The sequence below is a fragment of the Metopolophium dirhodum genome, chromosome 2 (assembly GCF_019925205.1).
Source record: "Metopolophium dirhodum isolate CAU chromosome 2, ASM1992520v1, whole genome shotgun sequence".
In the NCBI taxonomy this organism is placed as follows: Eukaryota; Metazoa; Arthropoda; class Insecta; order Hemiptera; family Aphididae; genus Metopolophium; species Metopolophium dirhodum.
Window position 1 is genome coordinate 23,474,202 of NC_083561.1, and position 21,544 is coordinate 23,495,745.

The window sequence follows — 21,544 nt, forward strand, 5'->3', positions numbered from 1 at the left end:
TATATATATTGTAGATATATACCGGGTGTCTCACACAGTCACACATCAAATCACATTGATAAATTATAGTAATATACTAATATAGTATATTATATTATTATATACGTGGATACGTTATGCATACTGTTTACTGTATGCACCTTTCAAAATGCGTATTTCACTATACCTGCACTTGATATTATAATATTTTTTTTATTTTTGGTTATTATCTTAATTTTGCTTAAATACAAATACAAGTAAGGTATAATGTTTTAAATCGAAATAAAACGTTTGTACCTATAGTTTTTAATTTTATATTGTGAAGAACGTATAGATTGTTTCGATATTGTCTTCAATGAGTGCTTGTCGTAGTGACTATAGTAATATTTTATTGGTACACTTATTATATACTTATGTGCATGAAAATAAAATATAAAAGATTTTGATGCGACGCTATATTATATCTATACCGAGTGGCGACTATACCTACCTATATTTAACAGTAAATCACAATACACAACTACAAAACATAATATCTCATATATGATTTTGTTTCCATTAAAAATAATAGAACATTTACCAATACTATAGAACAATATACTCTTTTGGTATAGAATCCTATTCATTATTTTATTTTATTTTGGTTATTTCTTTTGATTGGACTTATTTTGCTTAAGAAAATGTAATATATAAATATAATATGTATAATAGAAGTATAGTGAAGTGGAAATGAGGACAGAACTCCAAAAATTTTAATTCCAGGTTCCAGGTTGACAAACCTCCTAGGAACTTTTTTGGTGTTAAGTATATTTTAAATATACCCGGTTCGTAAGATAAGTTTTAGACGAATCTGTAGTTATTCTTTTTAATACATTGGTTGTGTTAAAAATTTTGAAATATTAACCAATATAATATATTGAATTAGTATGATACGTCTTGTTTGATTATTAAGTAGGTAACAAAATAATAAACATCGTTGTTAGCGCTCTTTATGCACATGTTCATTCTGCAGTTAAAGTATGTGTTGTACACTTGTACACTTATACCTAATTCAAAATATTATATACACGCAATAGGTACCTAATACCTTTATATATATAGGTAGGTAATATCATTGATATACTCAATGGTAATATTCCATGGTATTCATATGGCAGGTAAATTATATGACATAATATAATATATATTATTATACACGTTTGATATTCGCCGTGTGCGAAACGCGCATTTTTCGTTATGCAAGACGTGAACTTGGTCGGAGCTGCTCCACGGGGTAATATTATGTTCTGCGTCGCAGTCGGTCATTCTCCACGCAGCGCGCACACACACAACAAGAAAAGGGGTCGGGAGAAAAATCGCATTTTTATGTTATACACTTATACATATTATGTTATATAATATTATATAAAGCGACGACGTTTGTGGCGCACAAAAGGGCCGAACTGCAAAAGGATAAGAAGTCCTCGTTGCCGCCATCGCCGCACAATATATATACACAAACATATTATATTGTGTATAGATACGTGAAAGAGTCATTTGTCATTGTATCGGCGGCGTCGGCGTCGGTCAAGTTTCGTTCTGTCCGAAAACGGTATATATATATACACACACACGAATAAAATACATATATATATACACACACCTCGACGTGTGCGCGTGTATACAATTATATATACATACATATATATATATATATATCGATCTGTTGAAAGTCGGCACGTCTTTTGTACACGTCCCCGGAAGTATTCCCATCGGGATTGCGTCCGGGACGTTCGGTCGCAATGCTAAGATTGAGAGAATGAGAGAGAGAGAGAGAGAGAGAGAGGGAGAGACAGAAAGAAAAGGTTTAATACGCAAAACGCACGCACATCCATGTCGTATACGCCCACGCGCGCGCCTGTGTACTTAGGTACACGCTTTGTCGGTCATATTATATAGGTTGCATAATATGAGAGTGTATTATAATATTTAATTGCTGGTTTTTCCACTATCGCGAAGTCTGCACAAAGTATTTCGATGTAATATATTATTCGCTGCAACGCGGTGGTCGAAACCCACCGCCATCGAATTTTCAAAACTATTGTGATTTTTATACAAAAATATATAAAAATGTAGGTACAAACTTATATATTAAAACACGAAATACGATATTTAAAAAGTTATTTCTTGGTGAATTTTGTTAAATTTTGATTTTATTTTCTAAATCTCTTTTTGGCTATAAAAATAATATACCCATATATAATAACTAATAACTTCTTGACCATTATATTCTTGACGAATAAAAAATATATAGGATGTACCAGGTACTTATATAGGTATGTGAGAGGAATTAAATAATAATTTATGATGAACAATGTTGAAGTTTTAAGTTTTATATTATTAATTAGAAAATGTAGGATTTATATCCCTATAGTGGTTAGGTCGGTCAACTACCTATAGCGAGTAAAGACGAATGTATTATTTTGATTTTAGCAACAAATTGATTTATGTTCGTAAAAAAAAAAAAAAATGTTATACCTTATAATGTATTATATTATTATGTAGGTGCCGATTGGAAAGAACCGACAGAGTGGAGCACCTGCGCCGCACACAAAAGACTTCATATTGTTATTTCGCCATTTTGTTGCGTACTGGGGCCTGTTATTATTTTCCCTGCACTCAAAATGAAAAATGAGATATCGATTTAAACAATGAAGAATACACGGTGCCGAATAGAAAAGCATATAGTTAAAACACAATTTGTTATATAACCATCAGAATCGTATTTACGGTTAATATTTCTAATTTTAATATAACACCGCAGGAGGTATAAGCCGACTCAAACGATCCCATCTACATTTTTTTTTTCGAAACGATACCTTGGGGTGAGAATCACCCCTATTTACTTGTATTGGGTTACTGATTGTGCATTAAGTAAAAAAAATAATTAAATGTACCTATACATTGTGTTTGATACATTATTTGTAAAGATAACGTACCCATATAATATATTATATCTATAATTTATATTTATCAAAATATAGAAACTATAATAACTATTGTATAATAGTAATGCCTATTATTAATTAATGTAGACATTTTTTTATTAAAATTGTAGGTAAACGGTTAAAATGTATTTAATATATTTTATGAAGCTCTTATATTTTATAAAACATTATATGATTCTCTTACGTTAAATCTGAAAAATAAAATGTTTACATATATAGGTAGGTACCTAATGTTAACACCGCACTTACAAGATAACCTTCACGATGTTTTAGCATATATGTATACAGTTAGAAACTCTATGTCAGAAAGCTATTTATATTAATTTAATTTATACAGAAATGCTTCTTATTATCTTGATATAGTTAATGAAAAATTTAATTTATATTATAATTGTATGCATGTTTACATAGATATCTACCTACATACCTATCTAATTTTTATCTCAAGCATGAACTTGAAGTTTGAACATCAAATTTATATAATTAGATTTGTGCAAAATCTTGTCAAACTCCATTATTTTTGTACGTCGTACATATTTCAACATGACATCACAAAATAATTGTTAGGTACTTGATAAGTATAAAATAAATTATACGATCATAATATGTATAAAATATTTTATATAAGAGGTATATTGCCATATAAATATATTTCTAAATGACAAATAAACATAATATAAGTACGTATATAATTTTAGTATTTCTCCACAATTTCATAATAATATACATATATAATATATATACATACATATATTATTTTGTACTACCTATAAAAATAAATAAGTAAATTATACAAATAAAATAAATGTACTTACGTTTTCAAAAAAAAAATAAAAATTGTTATTTCAAAATAATATATTATGCTATCAAAATATAATATCAGTATGACGTTATTTTATAGATATGTTTTACCTGTATAAATATGATTCGAAGTAAAAATGTATTTTTAATTATCAATACTTATCAAAATAATATTACACTAATTAATTGTTTTTTTTTTATTTATTGCGTGAAGTAAATACTGATAGTTTTTTTTATACGCCAGAAGTAATTTTCTAAAAGCTCTTTAAAAAAATACTACGTTCTCAAGGGACTTGGCGCTTACATAAGTTATCAATGCCACTCGTTTTAACGCTATATTTAGGTGTACCATTAAGTAATTGAAAATTCGCAAACTTTTGTAATCATAGTACATTTATTTGAGTTTAATTGAAAGGCATAAACGTACCAAATGCGTATACCTATCTGTTTAATACGTAGTTTTTTTTGACTGGTTAAAGCAATTTCTTTTTTTAATTAAATTGAAATTAAAATATACGTTTTGCGTTGAATAATACAAGAAATTCGAAAACATTACGCGATATATTATTATTATATATTATGTATTTGTACCTATACTTACAATAATATAAATGAATATTACATATAATTAATTTATAACAACATAATCCTATCATATGCACTATGTCGGATGTAAAAAAATATACGGTACTAGAATATTGATATACGAATACAAAAAAATCGTCCTAAAATTGTATGTACATATTATAATGGTACACATAACTAGGTACCTACTTATATACGGTGAAAACGAATACAATATACATTGTATCCCGTGTTCTGTCTAAATTTCGTCGAAGTATCATATTTTTTTCTCGGATATATTTTTTTAACACGATGTCTAGCGTTCATAAGGAATATAATATGAAGTGTAAGTACCTAACCCATAGATAATACATTTAAGAGGACGTTATACTGACAATTGTTGTCTCTGCCTTACAAGTGCGTAACATAGCAAATTCTACGCAAAAAAGAACACGTGTAGCTCTGTTAGTTTAAAAATTAGAGTAAATTGACCTTTTATAAAATCTAAAGGTAAGATTATTATCTAGACAACCTCATAGGCTTTTTATTATATTTTAATTTTAAAGCGAGGTATGAGTATTTTAAAATTGTAAATTGTTTGTACATTTTAAAGTACTCATAACTCGCTCTTAATAATTAAAATATAATAAAAAGCTTATGATGTTGTCTAGATAATAATCTTATCTTTATATTTTATAAGAGGTCAATTTACTCTAATTTTTAAATTAACAGAGCTACACGTGTTTTTCTGAGCGTAAAATTTGCTATGTTATGCACTTATAAGACGGAGACAACACATGCGGGTATCACGTCCTCTTAACATTTATCTAAAATAAAGTATACTATAAGTACATTTACACATTGTAAACACATGTACCATAATAATGTGTTAGAGGTCTTATTATTAAATATTCTATGTATAGTGTAGGTATACTGTAGTATTATAATACACCCAACGCATCCCAACATGTCACGCAGCGACCCATTTGCACATTACCTGCACGTCACTATATATATGTTTCGTCATTAGATTTCGCACCTATATTCCAACGGAATTTCATATTCGTTTTTGATGAATAATTTCATCTTTTACCTAGGTACCTATCTGATTGTTCACTTTCACCCGGGGTGGCCGGAAAAACGAAATCGTGTCCCGTCGCACGCAGCGTACCTATAATACCTACTCCTATATACATAAACACGCGCGCAAGTACAAACAAATCGGGTCCGTATAATATTATACGTTCTCGCCGAGCGTTTGTTTCGATTTGTATATTAATAATAAATATTATTCTCTTGCTGTATACATTTTTTTCCCGTTTTGTTTCCGACGCGCTTTGTGCCGCTGTCCGCGTGGCCGCCGCCGCCGCCGTCGGTTCGTGTGCGACGCGCCAGCATTCACTCGCTCACCACAGAGAACAACGTCAATAATAATGGTAAAAATAATAATAATATAATACAATAAATAACGTCGCGCGCGACACGCGGAGCGTCGGAAGCGGGCTCGCAAAGACGCGCAGCGCACACGAAATAGAAAAAAATAAAAAAGAGAAACGAACTGTTGCAGGGGTCATAATAATATTATATACATAGGTAGGTACAATGAAAGGCGGAATAAAAAAATAAATAATACTATAAACGTGTATCCGTATGTATTTATATAGGTATATTATACGCGTCATATTATTATAATATTATATTGTGCCGAACAAAAACGACGGACCCACAGAAAAAGACACGCACACATAGGTCCGTACGGGGAGATGGACAGAGAAAGAAAGAGAGAGAGAGAGAGTGAGAGAGATGGAGATAAATGTAAAACGAAAACGGGCGAAAAGCGTGCGCGTGAGCTTTGAATATATTATTATATCAAAAACCACACGCGCATGTACACCTATATACATATATATTATACTCATATTATAATACACGTACGTTCTCGGTTATTATTATTATTATTATTATTATTATTATTATTATTATTATTATTACGTGTCCGACTTATTATTATTATTATTCGACGGCGGCGTATAAACAACGACCATACGCGCGGCTGCGGGACCACCCAACGTGCGCGACCGAGCGGGGGGCCCCTTCATCCGACGACCACGGTATACCTATATAATAAATATTAACATTATATATCACATAATATACCTAGGTATATACGCTCTCGGATATATAATAATATTTTATATTATTTATATCGTGCGTTTTATACATATACACATTGGTATATTATATATATAGGAGGTGTAGGTACTTACGCGGCGGCCACTATATTATTATTATTATTATTATCTATCCGTCGGTGCACCGCGTAGACCACTCCCGCGGCGGAGGTGACCATACGGCACGCGGACGACCACGGCGTCGTCGGTTTATTAATATTATTTTTGAAAAATGTTTTCGTCTCCCTTTTCTGCCGCGGTGCACAGCCATTCGGCGGCGGCGTCGCGTAGACGGGGGGAATAAAAAAGCCCCCCCCCCCCCGAGTGGATACGATACCACGTTTATATTATATACACGTGATATTATAGACGCTGCAACAGGACTATAGTCGCGGGGTGGAATTTACATATTATATAATATATTATGTAGGTATATACGCGTATCGTACCACCGAGTTACCTGCAACATGCCATGTAGGACGTCGTGATATTATGGCGAGCACGTGTGCACGATTCGACGGAAAACCTGCTGCTGCAGGGGATGAACTATACGACTGTAATATTATGGACGAAAACTATAAGTCTACATATTATATTATTATAATAATATTATACAATCGGTACGCCGTTCTTCTAAAGGGACAAATGCTTTTAGTTTTCGAAAAACAAGTAGATACTTACATAATACTATTATGCGATGTATACGACGGACAATATTATTATTGGTAGGTACCGCCCGTCAACGTGCAGCGATAGGCGGAGCTATTTTTTTCGTGAGTTTCGCACACTTTTGTGTTGCATCGAAAAACAACGCTATTACATTATATAAAAATATTATTATTATTATACATGGGCCGGTCGACAGGTAGACAAAGTGTACATTGTACGCGTAATTTAAATTGAAGAGGGGCCCTGGAGTCCGCGCACGCGATAATTAATTAAAACCCGATTGAAATAATAATAACCAGTTTATATATTACACTCATTATGGTTTTACAATAGAAAACATTGTTCGCCATAACCTCGCGTATCAGCGTACACCTATACCATATGTACCATTATAAGTAATATATAATATTATTATATACTTATAGTAGTCATGTTACAATCAGGTATATATTATTATAATCGATGTTTTAAAACATAATTACACCGAAGTATACACGCATGTGTTTAATACTATGTGTTGAATCGCGATGATGGTTATATATTGTAGTATTCGAGTGTATACAGTATTTATTTCAATAACATTATGTATAAACGCGTGAAATATTTTCCGTGGGTCGTCCCATGAACCTCATTATATTGTTTTGAGTATACTTTGAAATAAGTTGGTTGTATTATTTATTATGCGGTTTATGGATGGCACAACAATATAATCACAAAACAATTGATTCTAGTTGATAGGTATACCTATACCTTGTATTAATTATTAAACATATAATATACCTACTATATACCGGACTATTAGCAGCCTATATTAAGTACATCTGTACAAGGTACGTCCTATATTATGTGGTTAAAGAAATAACACCTATATTGATAATTGAGTTTGAAAAGCTAATATTAAATATTAAAATGTTTAAGTATAAAAAAATACAACAAATCATTAATATGAGCGCCATAATATTTAATTTAATAGCCACACTTGACATAAAATTCAGCATCGTAGCAATTGACTTATAAAAAATATATATATATATATGTACCTACGTTCTACCTATAAGTATGTATACTTATGACAATTTCACTTAAAGTTAAAATAGTCTGTATAATCTTATATCTATATGGCTGTGTGCCTATATATCCTATATAGGTAGTTAATGTTTTTAATACCTATTAAACTTAATATTTTTCAAATAATATATTATGTCATACCCATGATCCCCATTTAGTGAAAATAACGTTATACTATAGGTACACAATATGTGCATTTTTTTTATACCGTTTTTGAAGGAAAAAATGTATAAAGGTATATTATATATTTTTATAGAATACAATTTTATTCACATTGTGTAATTTCTTATACTTATTTTAATTTTAAAATCTATAATAATTTATTATACATTATATTATATTAGGCACATTTGTTTTTTTTTATATTTTTTAAGAATTTATTTATTTCATAGGTTACCTTCTAAAATTACTCAATTATAGACATAGCATTAAAAATTATATTTATGTTGATAATCTGGTATATTATATATTTTTAAACATTGAGAGGGATATGAAACGACTATTGCATAAGAATTTATTTTCAAAACATGCATATTTTCTTGATGTTTGATTTGGAGGTTTAGATTTACAAGAATAAAAAAAAACCTCACGAAGAGTTAATTTTCTCTCCCACAAAACCACGTCACTATGTAAAAATGTCTCAGCAATCTTCTCCAAATACCATATTTTTTATTTTACTGTTTCATATTTTGTCTTACATACACACAAATTATTGTAGTGTAAAAATTGTTATACATAAAATATTAGATGGTTCTGTATGTACACTATCGACTTGATTTTTATTTTTTTGATCCAAAGAGAGGAATATAGATGAATTTTTTGGATCAGTATCGATCGTTATAACACAGAATATAAGAAGAAAAAAATATCATTGTTAAATTAAAATATCTCTTTACTTTAATTTAGACGTGTAAAATAGGTACCTATTATTATTTATTTTTTTGTGGGCTTAACATTTAATACATATTTGTTGAAGAGGGCTAATAGCCTCCGTAACCAATAACCCCCAGATCTCCGCCAATGATAACTTTATAATTTCTTGAAGTTTGACAATTGACTATTTTGTAGCCCTCATGCATTTTTCGAGTGATGTATGTCTTTTTGAGTTTTTCATATGGCTATGACTAGTAACCTTTATTATGTATTAGTATAATTGTAAATAGGTAAAATAAAATACATTTCAGCTCTAACGGAGAATATTGTAACTCGAATTCTCAAAAATATTTAACCTATAAACTTTAACTTGAAAACATTTTTAAAATATTAACTACCTGACTTAAATGGACATTTTTACAACCAAAATTTGTCTAAAAATTAGATTTACAAATTGACTATTTTGAATTTTTCTAAAAAAATTTTCTAAAATTAAAAATGTTCAGATTTAAAAATAAAATAAAAAAAGTTTTACTGTACCTGTAAGTTGTAACGCAAGCGTCTATAATATATTATATAAAAAATGTTTAAATAGATATTGATTAGAATTTAGAACTAAAGTTATTTCACTAGTCTGGTCATTATTTTACATTTTGTATAATAATATTACATTAATGTCGTTTAGTTTAATTCACATTGTAAATACTAAATACATAGGTATAAGTATGATATATAGTACGCTATACTATACTATACACTTAGGTATTATTGTCCTTTGTTTTATATGCATTAAAAAATTACTCATTGTATAAATAGCATGGGTTGGTTTCTGTAAAAAAAGGTACAAGATACAAACATAGTTACCGAATTTATTTAACATTAGACTCGCGTATTAACTCGTACGTGGCTAATCCGTTACGGTTATTGTTGTTTTTTATTATTTTCTTCTATATAGTCCGATAGACGTTTAGATACATACCTAATATACCTATAATGACTATTTATACCTAGTTGGCTAAATTTGAACTTACTTGCACTATTGTTGATGCGGGACGCTGTAGGTGCAAATAAATTTAAAACGTACAATATTATTAATTGTTCAAAACATATTAATTCCTCGTTTCCGCTTATATTGTTCACATTACAGTCATTGCTTACAATGTTTTTAATTTAATTATCTACACATCATGCATGTACAATGTGCCTACTATACATTATAATAATAAAACATAAACATTAAACATTGTACGTGTGTATAATAATATGTTATTGCAAATTTGATTTAATCTGCCTAAATACCTAATCGACGTTAATCATTCAATTTGCACGCGGTGGAGTTTAATTCAGCAGAAGAAACGACAAAAAAAGAACAACAAAAAAACGCAAATTGTTTCACAACTATTTATCGACTCGTGATGTTGAGGGGCATTACCATACTTAGCGTGAGTTTCGCATAAATACCGAACTTGTAGACGCGTTTAATACAAAATATATAAAACAATATAATATGCCGAATAAAGCTACACTTTGAAACACGTATTATGTGCTATATAATAGTCCATTATGGGCACTTACGTATAGTTACATCACACTCAGTAATTTCAGGTTTAGTGCCTTTGAAATTTATATTTTGTAAAATGCGTTTTGTCTGTCTGTTTACATAATATAATATTAATATTACACCATATGCGTATACAGGCCACTGATTCGACGATGGAGGCTGTCTTTCGCGAGAGGTATAAATCGAGCTCACCCCCACCCTAGATATATATATCGTCATCGTATACGACCAACGCTAGAGCGGTGTTCGCGGGACATGATGGCTTCCACACGCGTTTATATATACGTGTATATAACGCCGCAGCGGTGGCAGAGGGGTGTGTGCACTCGGCTGTCAACGCTCCAGCGCACGTGAAAAGGGGTCGCATTTCAGCGGGGTTGATTTTTGAAAAGCGACCCCGAAAGCGGCCGACGAATGGCGTTTCTGGTTTTTATATACGTATATTATGTATACGCGCATTTTTTTCTCTCGCGATATACTCATGTGGGTACCTTATATATATAATATATTATATACATACTCGGGATGTACGCGCCGCTACAACAGTCTTCACCAATATATATATACGAAGTTGGCCCATGGTATTTTCCCACTTATTCACAAACGAAAGATCAGCGTGATGATCCACCTTGTATATAAGTGCATATTATGTATTATCAATCCTGTGGACCAGACGATCGAGAATTTCCCAAATTGTCTCGTATGTATATATATATATATCATATTATGCAGAATATATTAACACTGTTTAATTATAGTACATAATAAATACCTATACTATTTGCGTATGTTGTGTCCCGTGCCCCGAGACAATCATACGCGGATTCTTCCCGGTTTCATTTGTTTACTGTCGATGATCCATAGAAAATCGTCAATATGCATAATATAGGTAGGTAGTATATATTATATATAGGTGCCCATATAATATAATAATGTTATATTTTATTATACAGACTATCGCTCAACAGCTGCGACCGTGGGGAAAATCGGATTATTCAACACTATACCCATGCGATGACGTCGCCGTCTGCCACGTATATACCTCCCTCGCAGAGGCAACCCCGACGAAAAACCAGCCATGGCTCAACACCGGAACCGGATATGACGTTTGATCGTGAGCGCGTATGGTAGGTACATATTATATAATACATAAGTACGTTGCACTTTATCTCCGAATAATATTATACGCAGTTACGAACATTTGGTTTTCGTACATATACTGTGTACACAAATAGATGCACGGTAGTTGATTTAAATTTATAGTTTTCTCGTGAAAAAAATTTTAACTTGAGGTTTTGTGATGATAATTTTTGGCTAAAAATTGACGGGGTACCTACCATAGTAAACCTATAGTATACCTACCTACTAAACTCATCATAATATTGCCTGAGCTGTATAGAATGCGAGTACACTGGGTGACATTCAGTGCATATATTATGTGACATACTAATATGTTTATGTAATTACATTATACAAACATCACCGGAAAAAATTTTTTACATATGGGAAGTACTTTATAGGCCATATGCTATGAGACAAGCTGGAAAAAAACTTTTTTATCGTTAAAAATATATTTTTAACGAGAGAAAAACAATCATATGCGTTAATTTACGGCAAGTATTTTTATATATATTATTATATATGGACGTATGGTGAACATATGGTTTGAGAGGGATGAAGGTACTTGGAATTCCTGTATAATTTATTTTTATTAAACAAAATGGATGCATGTTAGCAAAACGTATAAGCACACTCGCCTTAAAACCGTTAAAAACGGTTCGCATTAATCACTAAAGTAAACATGTGCCAGTGTAAAACGAATTCGATATTATATAGGTACATTAAATTCATAACGATAGTCGAAAAATGTTTGCTCATGCAATACTGAATAAACCTATATATAGCTAAGTAAAAAAATGTTAAAAAAATGCAAACTGAAAGTTTCATAAATGGATTCGTAGTTACATAATTCAAATTATGTACTTACAAAGCTACGTTTCACAACCACCAAAAACAATGCACTTTTCTACAAATTCACAGCCCTGGAATTATAACCTATAATAATTATTAGTTTATTTGAATTACATGTTTGTTTTATACCTGATTTATAAAATGTAACACTGAAAATAAAATAGCGTTATAAAACTTTATAAATGTTATAGAAATAATAAATATATATATATATTATTTAAACTTATATTGTTCCATAAATGTTATTATACACTTTTGCATATCGTACATATTATACTATACAATACAATATACTAAGTACTATAGACAATATCGACTATATGAAGTATATGAAGCATATTGTAATTTTGTGCGTACAATTGAGTATTTAATTATTTATAGAATTTATATGTAGAGAATAATATTATTAAGGGTGGCCTACCCGTGACTGGTGGCGGCGGCTGCATAATGTATATATATAGTGATACGGTGAAGGTATTTTGAGTGGCATCACGTGTCTGCGTTTAACATATGCCTATCATAAAAAATATTTTATTTTAATAATTAATGAGAACCACAACTATATACAAGTAGGAAATAAATCATCGAAATACAATATATGCGTACATAATACAGATTATATAATATATTGTTTTATATATAAACTTCATCATTATATTGTAGGGTGTATGTTAAATGTACGGTTACAATTTATTATCTACGCATAAAATTATATATAAAAAAAATGTTTTGCATGCTCGAACGATATAAAGTTGTTAAATGGATATATATATGAATCCCGTATATAACTCTTAGGATTTATCTAGAACTTTTTTTTGTATTTTAAACCATAATATTATTATAGAAAAAATAAATATTTTCGTCAGTGTAGTCAATATGATTGAATATATGTTTCAAAGCGGCTTCTTGTTCACCAAAAAAAAAAAAGTTAAAAGCCATCTTTATTTAATTTTAGTTTTAATTTATACGCGTATGTGATACCACCGTCCGCTTGCAGTACGTTTTATACCGTATACCGTATAGGTACAGCCAATTGCCAAACGTGCATGTATAGGTGTAATAATATATTATGGCATAGATACGCGGGAAACGGACCGACCTATCGACTGGCGCGTTTAGGTGGGTATACTATATTATAATAAAGATTGGAAGAGAAAAAAGAGTTGAAAAATAGAGGGTTTTTACTCGGCGACGGCGGCGGCAGCGGTACAAATGCGGTGTCGGTTGTTTAAATAATCGATGAGGAGTGCGCGGCGGCGTTAACGGGGCAACTCTTCGCCATTTATCAACGTTTCCCCGCTGCAGCCGGCGCGCTCAACTACTACTGCGAGTCTCTCCTGCCGCCGTGCCACAACCTCTACTGAACGGGCCCATACACCGCGATCGCATTATATATTATATTATTATTATTTTATATATACGCGCGGCATTCAGCCCGTCCGCCGCCGATTTATTCCATATATATATATACGTAGATATATAATATATACAATATACAAGGGCAAGAGCAAGGCGCGTTCTCTTCCGTTTTTCGCCCCATCGTTCTTTTATTTCTTACAATATATAGGTTGTTGTGTTTGGCAATCACCGAACGACTTAATTACATTATCGGTGGCCATTTTACCCATATATATATATATATATATATATATGTATATAATATTGTGCAACGTGTATATTCCGCAGTGCTTTTTTCTCCTCGTCGTTTATAACACGGCTATATATTTGTCCGAATTATATAAACGGGTTTACCTGCAGTAGCTGTAGAATATAATATTACTATAGAGACGCAGTGTGGAGACTTATTTGGTTTTTGAAGCGGTCGCCTCGAGAAAATATAAAAAAAATTAATAATCGTAGATCACGCGCGTATTGCACCAGCGACCAGCACGATTTTTATGCGAGACGCGAGCAGATCGTTTTTTATATATTTTGTTTCGATCATACTTACCTGTATATTATATTGGAGGTCTGTTAACGAAAATGTCGTTCCATGGAGCTGCTATTTCAACCAAAAGTATAGGTACATTTCCTTTTTCCACCAAATCATAAATTGGTGGATTCCCTGCTTCGCTAAAACCATACGATAAGTTTTCTGCGGTATCTTATGGTTACGACTTTTAAAAGCATAATCGTACAGAGCCATATAACGTGTGTTTACATAGCATACTGTAATCCTATGTACCTATTGGCTATAACTAGTCATAGCCAATCTATATAACTAGTATATTATATAATATAATGTTTGTATTTGTGTCCTTTATGCATTCGTAAACAGTTCATTCGGTTGCTATGAAATTTGGTACAGAGATAGATTAGACCTCTGGGAAGAAGATAGGCTAATTTAAAAAGGGTGAATTAAAGGTCCAACCCAGGGTGTTGCTCAAACAGGGATTTTGAGATTTACGATGGAAATGTTTGTTTGTAAATGGTTGCTCGGATTTTAGTACGGTTTGGTTAGGATTTTTTATTAAGGGTGCCAGTTTTTCAAATTTTCCACAATTCTATAAAATTTGAAAATTCAATTTTATATTTTAGTTGCCACCTCAATTGTAAGAAATTTCCACTAATCTACTACCCGATACTTATTTAGGGGGGGGGGGGTGATAGGGTGTAATATATCAAAAAAAATTACTTTACAGAAATAACTCTCAAATTGTAGAATTGTCGGATTTTGATGACTATATTTTTATCTGAAAGAATGAGACTTCTTACAGCCCGCATTGATCTCTGATTTTGTATTTTATTTCAAATAACTGCATTAAACAATTTGTAAAAAATTCTTTTTACCGTGTATTTTTTTAGATATATTATAAAGTTTGAGTCATTTGAGAATAAAATATTGAAAAACAGAGATCAATGCGGGCTGTAGAATATTTCCCTCTAGCAATTGAAAAAAAAAATTATGAAATTTAGTTGATTCTACAAGGCGGTATCGTTATTCCCGCGGAGTGTATTTTTGAGGACAAAATGGCATCGGCATCCGGCGCCTTAATTGATTATATTAATATGCCGTAGTTTGAATTAAGTAAAAACTACGAAATTAGTATAACTTTGATACTTCAGAGTTAAATTATACACTTACGTACAAACCACATGGGGTCCGCGATCTACCACAGGTAGATTGCCTGACTGATAATATACTGTTGCGAATCTCACAGACAACACCGGTCGGGATGGTTATACATTAAAATATAATATAATTTACACTTAAAAAGACATTATTTCCACAGCGTGTTACACCCAAAAGGAGTTGAACAATCAGAATTTTTTTCCGGGCAACGCCGGGTAATTCAGCTTTTTACATATATATATATATATATATATATATGGCAAGAAGTACAAACTACAACTGTTATTTTTTTATTTATTACATTATTTAACGACTCACGGAAAAATTATAAAAATATTTACGTAATTTTGACGAATTTTGTTTTGAACTTGAGTTTTGTTTGCTTGTAAAAAAATAACTTTTTATTTTTAATATTTTAAGATATTGCAACTATTATGAGGAATCTTATATTACATTTTTAATCTTTTTTACTCATAAACAAACACTTTATAAAGGTGGATGAATTTTATTTATAAATATTATATTTTTTGCCTCCTGTCTAATAATGGTTTGGGCGCAATTGCCAGCATACTTATACACTACCATTGAGTAGGTATATACATTTTAGAATAATATAATAAAAATGAATTAATTAATACAAGTTTTACTTAATGGCAGGTCTGTATAATATAGAGGTCTCTAACTTGGTGAGGCGATACCTTAACTATCCGGCAATCCTCCATTGTACTGAATTACTGCCTATATAGATTAGTGGATATCCGATATATCTACTTACGAAATATGCTAACGGCGTAGTCACCAGCTACGTCCTACTTAATAAGCATAATATCAACTAAAAATATTATTAATCATGTACCTACCAATCCACATTTCTCCAATATAACCAACATATTTGTTATTTGAACATCCGATGTTTATAGGTAGGTAGGTAGGTAATATCTGTATAATTATAGGAAGAAAAATGTTCATAAATGTTCGACACAAAAAAACGACAAACACGTATTTAATATAATTTAGCTGCTGGTATAGTGGTATGTATAGGTATACTGTACAGTTATGATTCAATTATATTATCATATGATGGGCAATCATATTGAGTTACATTTTGTAACGTTTTCCTACAGAAGTCACTGGACCTGTTATTTAAAAGAGAAAAAAATTATATTTACGATCGTCGTCGCATGCCCATTGACCATATTTTAATAATAATATTATCATACCTGTATCACGTTTTTGTTTCTTCATGTCAAATTGACCATGCAGAATTGTCGGTTTCTATTCGTGACATTATATTTGGTACACCCGTTTGATAGATGGTTTTATTTTGATTTGTGCGATACCACATCTCGACAGGCATTGCTGCAGTGTTTCACTAGAATGTTGCGCAAACCGCACAAGACGATTAAAATAATAATAATAATATAACGTCTATGCACACGAACACACTCTTACGCAAATGCACAATACTTAGGTCTTAGCCAGTCTTAGGTATATACGAAGTATTCAATACGACATGGCACAACTGCTGCAGTTACGCTTACATGTGCGTATTTATATATAGGTAGTTAGATACGTGTATATGCACGTTATATACATATACATAACACATATAGCTCGATATATATATATAAGTTTTTTTTGTTCGAAAAAATAATGTTTACCACTTTCGGGCATTGTGCAACGACGACTTTCGATAAAGGTATATTTTAGAACGGGTGTTCAATGTACCTACATAAATTATGTAATATGAAAATATGTCCAACGATGTCGGGTACATAATTTAAAAAACTATAAGAAATAACGAATCTATAAACCAATAATATTATAATATAGTATACCTTTATGTTAAGTATATTATTTTATTAAGTGATATAACCACGCGTGAAAGCGATGATAATAATATACAGTATAATATAATTTGTTTATTGATGATCAAGCAAGTAGCAACGTGTGTTAGAAAATATATTTATAAATACTTACGAATCAAGACTACTGCGGAATTTGAGTAATTTTTAGGCCTTTGATGTGCACTTAGAACGCGTTTGTATATTATAAAGCTTCCAATTTTAGCCGTTCGAAGATATAGGTCATCGAAAATCATAATTTATGATATTATACCCTATGTATAGGTACACAATCTATGATATAGGTACTAGAGGTACCTTGTGCATTTATATTAAAATCGTTTGCGATCCACCTAAATTTTGTAGGGAGAAATTTTGCCGCAGGTTTTTCGAAACAAATTACGTAGATATAGGTATACACAACATGAATCACATCCTTCTCCGTGGTTTATTATACGGAATTCGATCGCATACAATTTTAATATAATATGTACCACTGTACCAGGTATCTTCACTGCAGTTTTGTAACCCGAAATTTGGACGATCCTGCGACCTGCAGTAATAGATTTTTATTAGATCCCGCACCATATCGTTATAATTTACCTACGATTGATTGTATAATTTTGTACAGTAATTATAGTAAGTATACCTCATGCGAATATATGAAAAATACCTATTATCAATTATTACCACGTACAATCATAGATAATAAAGACTATCATCTACATGCGTACAAAGTACCTATAATGTAGTACACAACTCCCATCATATATCCTATCAAACTTCATGATATAAATTAAATTGTTATAAATTGTTGGAATATAAATTTAATATTTATTATCATTTAATAATGTTTAGTGATATAAAATTTAAAACATTTTTATTTTATAATTATAATTTTATTTTGAATCCGTAAAAAAAAATATATATTGGGGATAAAAATGGGCCCCGGGACCGTGTCTCTCTCCTTAATTCGGCTTTGGTTCATAGTTACGATTGTTGTTACTAATATATATTTATTTATTGTCCGCAGTTACTGTACATAAAATTCGTTTAGAAACCGGGAAATCAGTACGCGCGCAGAGTGAGCTTTCCCTAAATGTTTTGATTACATTTCTGCCACACTACGATGTAATATGTAACAACATAATAATATAATTCTAAATTATCGGAAATTGTAAAACCATGCATATTTGAAATCACTGATATAGCCGTTGATTCACTAAATAAATTATTTTGATAAATGTTTAGGTATTCCGTATTATCATCAGCAGATCATAATTGCCTTCAACATATCGGTACACAAATAAATTGCAAAAAAAGGTAAGAAATTCAAAACTCGTTTTCTGTGATAAAATTTTGTTTGTCCCCGGATTATCAAATTCATAGGTACATCACATCAGTCTAATAGTCAAATTATCTATTGATTTCCGTTGTATAGTGATAGTTACGAAATTTTAAACATTATTATAGTGCCAAGTAACTCGTAACTCCAGTCGCCACAAGTGAGATAAAAATGTGACGAACCGCAAGGGAAAACAATCATTGAGGGTGACTGGCGAAGGGCGATATGCCACCACCACCACCACCACCACACCACTACCACTCTGTATACTGAGATATATGTGTATACTATACACCTATAAGTACTATAATACTTACGCTAAACGCATGATCGGCGGGGTGGGCGGGTGTACGTGACGCGGCACTCTGTATAGGTGCAGCATAATAATATTATACACGTAATGTATATATAATACGACACTCACCGCAGCTGCAGCCACAATAATATAAGTGCATATGTATCTCGCGCGTAATATATTATTTGTAAGGCCCGTTCGAAAATCGTATGGACCATACACATTAAATAATCGCTTATATTATTATATGTATCTAATATAGATCTGCAGTGGTATAAACGGGGAAAAATAATAGAAACCGGGGAAAACAGAAAATGTTAGGTAGGTACACGATGCGTGGCCGAGTGAACGGACCTTCCGAATACGCCGTATATGTTGTCGTTACTATTATTATTCCTACCTATATTATTATTAATATAATAAATATATTATAATCTCTTTGTGTCGATTTCCTACATGTCGCGCGCACGCGTAGAAAGAGTTAATTACACGGTTTGTGTGTACAATATTGTATTATATGCGCGCGCTAGCGATGAAGACAAAAACAAAAGGGTACATTATATTATATTATACATAGGTACCTACCTGTCCTGTACGCGCAAACGCGAGACGCACTCAGTGCGCGCGGACCATTGTTTTTCGTCGTCCTCCTCACCGCCACGCGCGCGCCAACACGCCGCATTGTTGTCGCGCGCCGGAATACCGTCTGGGCCGTACCCAAGGTCGATCGCGGTAAACTTTTATCGCGTCGATACTTGATGTTATATTATTATAATTATAATGATATTATGGTAATAATATTAGTAGCAGTATAGTTGATGTGGAGGATGCGAAACCGTAATAATTTTAAATTCATAAAATATATAATTTAGGTACCTATACGCAACACGCATTATATTACATAATATAATATTCATTGAAAAGTATCTTGGGCATATTGTCTGCATCGATATTAAATATAATACTATAATGGATCGGGCATTCCTATCTACAGTTTGTACACTAAACATAATAAATTATCATGCTTTTTGGCCAACATAACGGAGATAGAGAACCGATGGTTCTCACTCGCGCAGAAGCTTCTGCACACACATAAAGAAACTTACATTTAAGCAATTAGAGTGAAAACAGATGGAATGCAGCGGTTGACAATGGTGTCAGTTGTGTTGGCTAAACGATTCGCATAGGTACGAATGTCGCATCCATACGTTTAATACAAATGTGTCTCTGTCTGTCCGTCCGTCTGTGTCCTGTCTCTGATCGGTGGCACTATGTCAACAAAAAAATTGGGGCTGGTTATGCCAAGTGTGGGAGCCGCCTTCAAATTTCGCTTGTGTATCCGATCTCGTACATATTATATTATATATAGTTTAATAAGTGTTACGCGGAGCTTGAGACATGATTATTACATCGACTACTCGTGGGATCTACGCACTTGTTATTTTAACTACGATGATATAATTGATCATAATTAATAATATGTACCGCACTCCTCCGCGCACTGTCATATACTATTCAAATCGTAGCTTCGAGAAAAATGACAGTGTACAAGTGTAGTCTTCGCTCGTGGTGCCAAGAATGCGTCGTATTGGATGAGAATCCGTCCAGTTGTATGGCAGAACTATATATTATATAATGACTATAGCAAAGATGGATACCCTGTCCAGAACGCACTAAATCGCGAAAGTATATTGTACAGGTTTACCTAGGGTACACGTATACGTTTTTATAGCGCAACAATATCGTGTAAGTTTGAAAAATTGAAGTTATGTACCGACGTCCGACATGTATAAAAGTTATTTTTTAAATGGATACACCTGTATACTTAAAACTCATAAAAGTACTTAATTCATGCGACATCTATCTATTTATTCTTAAAAATGTAAGTAAATTATATTGGTTAACCGGAGTATAGATCCACTGCTTTGAGCATTAACCTTTGCTATACATTTGAATGAGTTTTATTTTTTTAATCACACTATGAATAACTATGTCTATATATAACTGATTATTGTTTCTAAGAAAATAATTAACAGCAGTTATAATTAACAGTTATAAGATAGTTAACTGATAATTATCTAGCTATAAACATATTTTCTAAAGTGTTAGTTGATGGGTATTAATTATAAAAAAAATGTAAGAGGGATGTTTAAAGGTTAAATTATATAAACAGTATTTTTTATTTTCAAGGAATAGAAATTATATACTTTTGAAAAGTATTCTATAAAACACGGAGAATATTATAACTTGGTTATAAGTTATAACTTATATTACATTAGGACTAAATTATTTTGGAATACTAAGCTGCAAGTGTGTACCTATGCACTCTATACCTGCAGTACA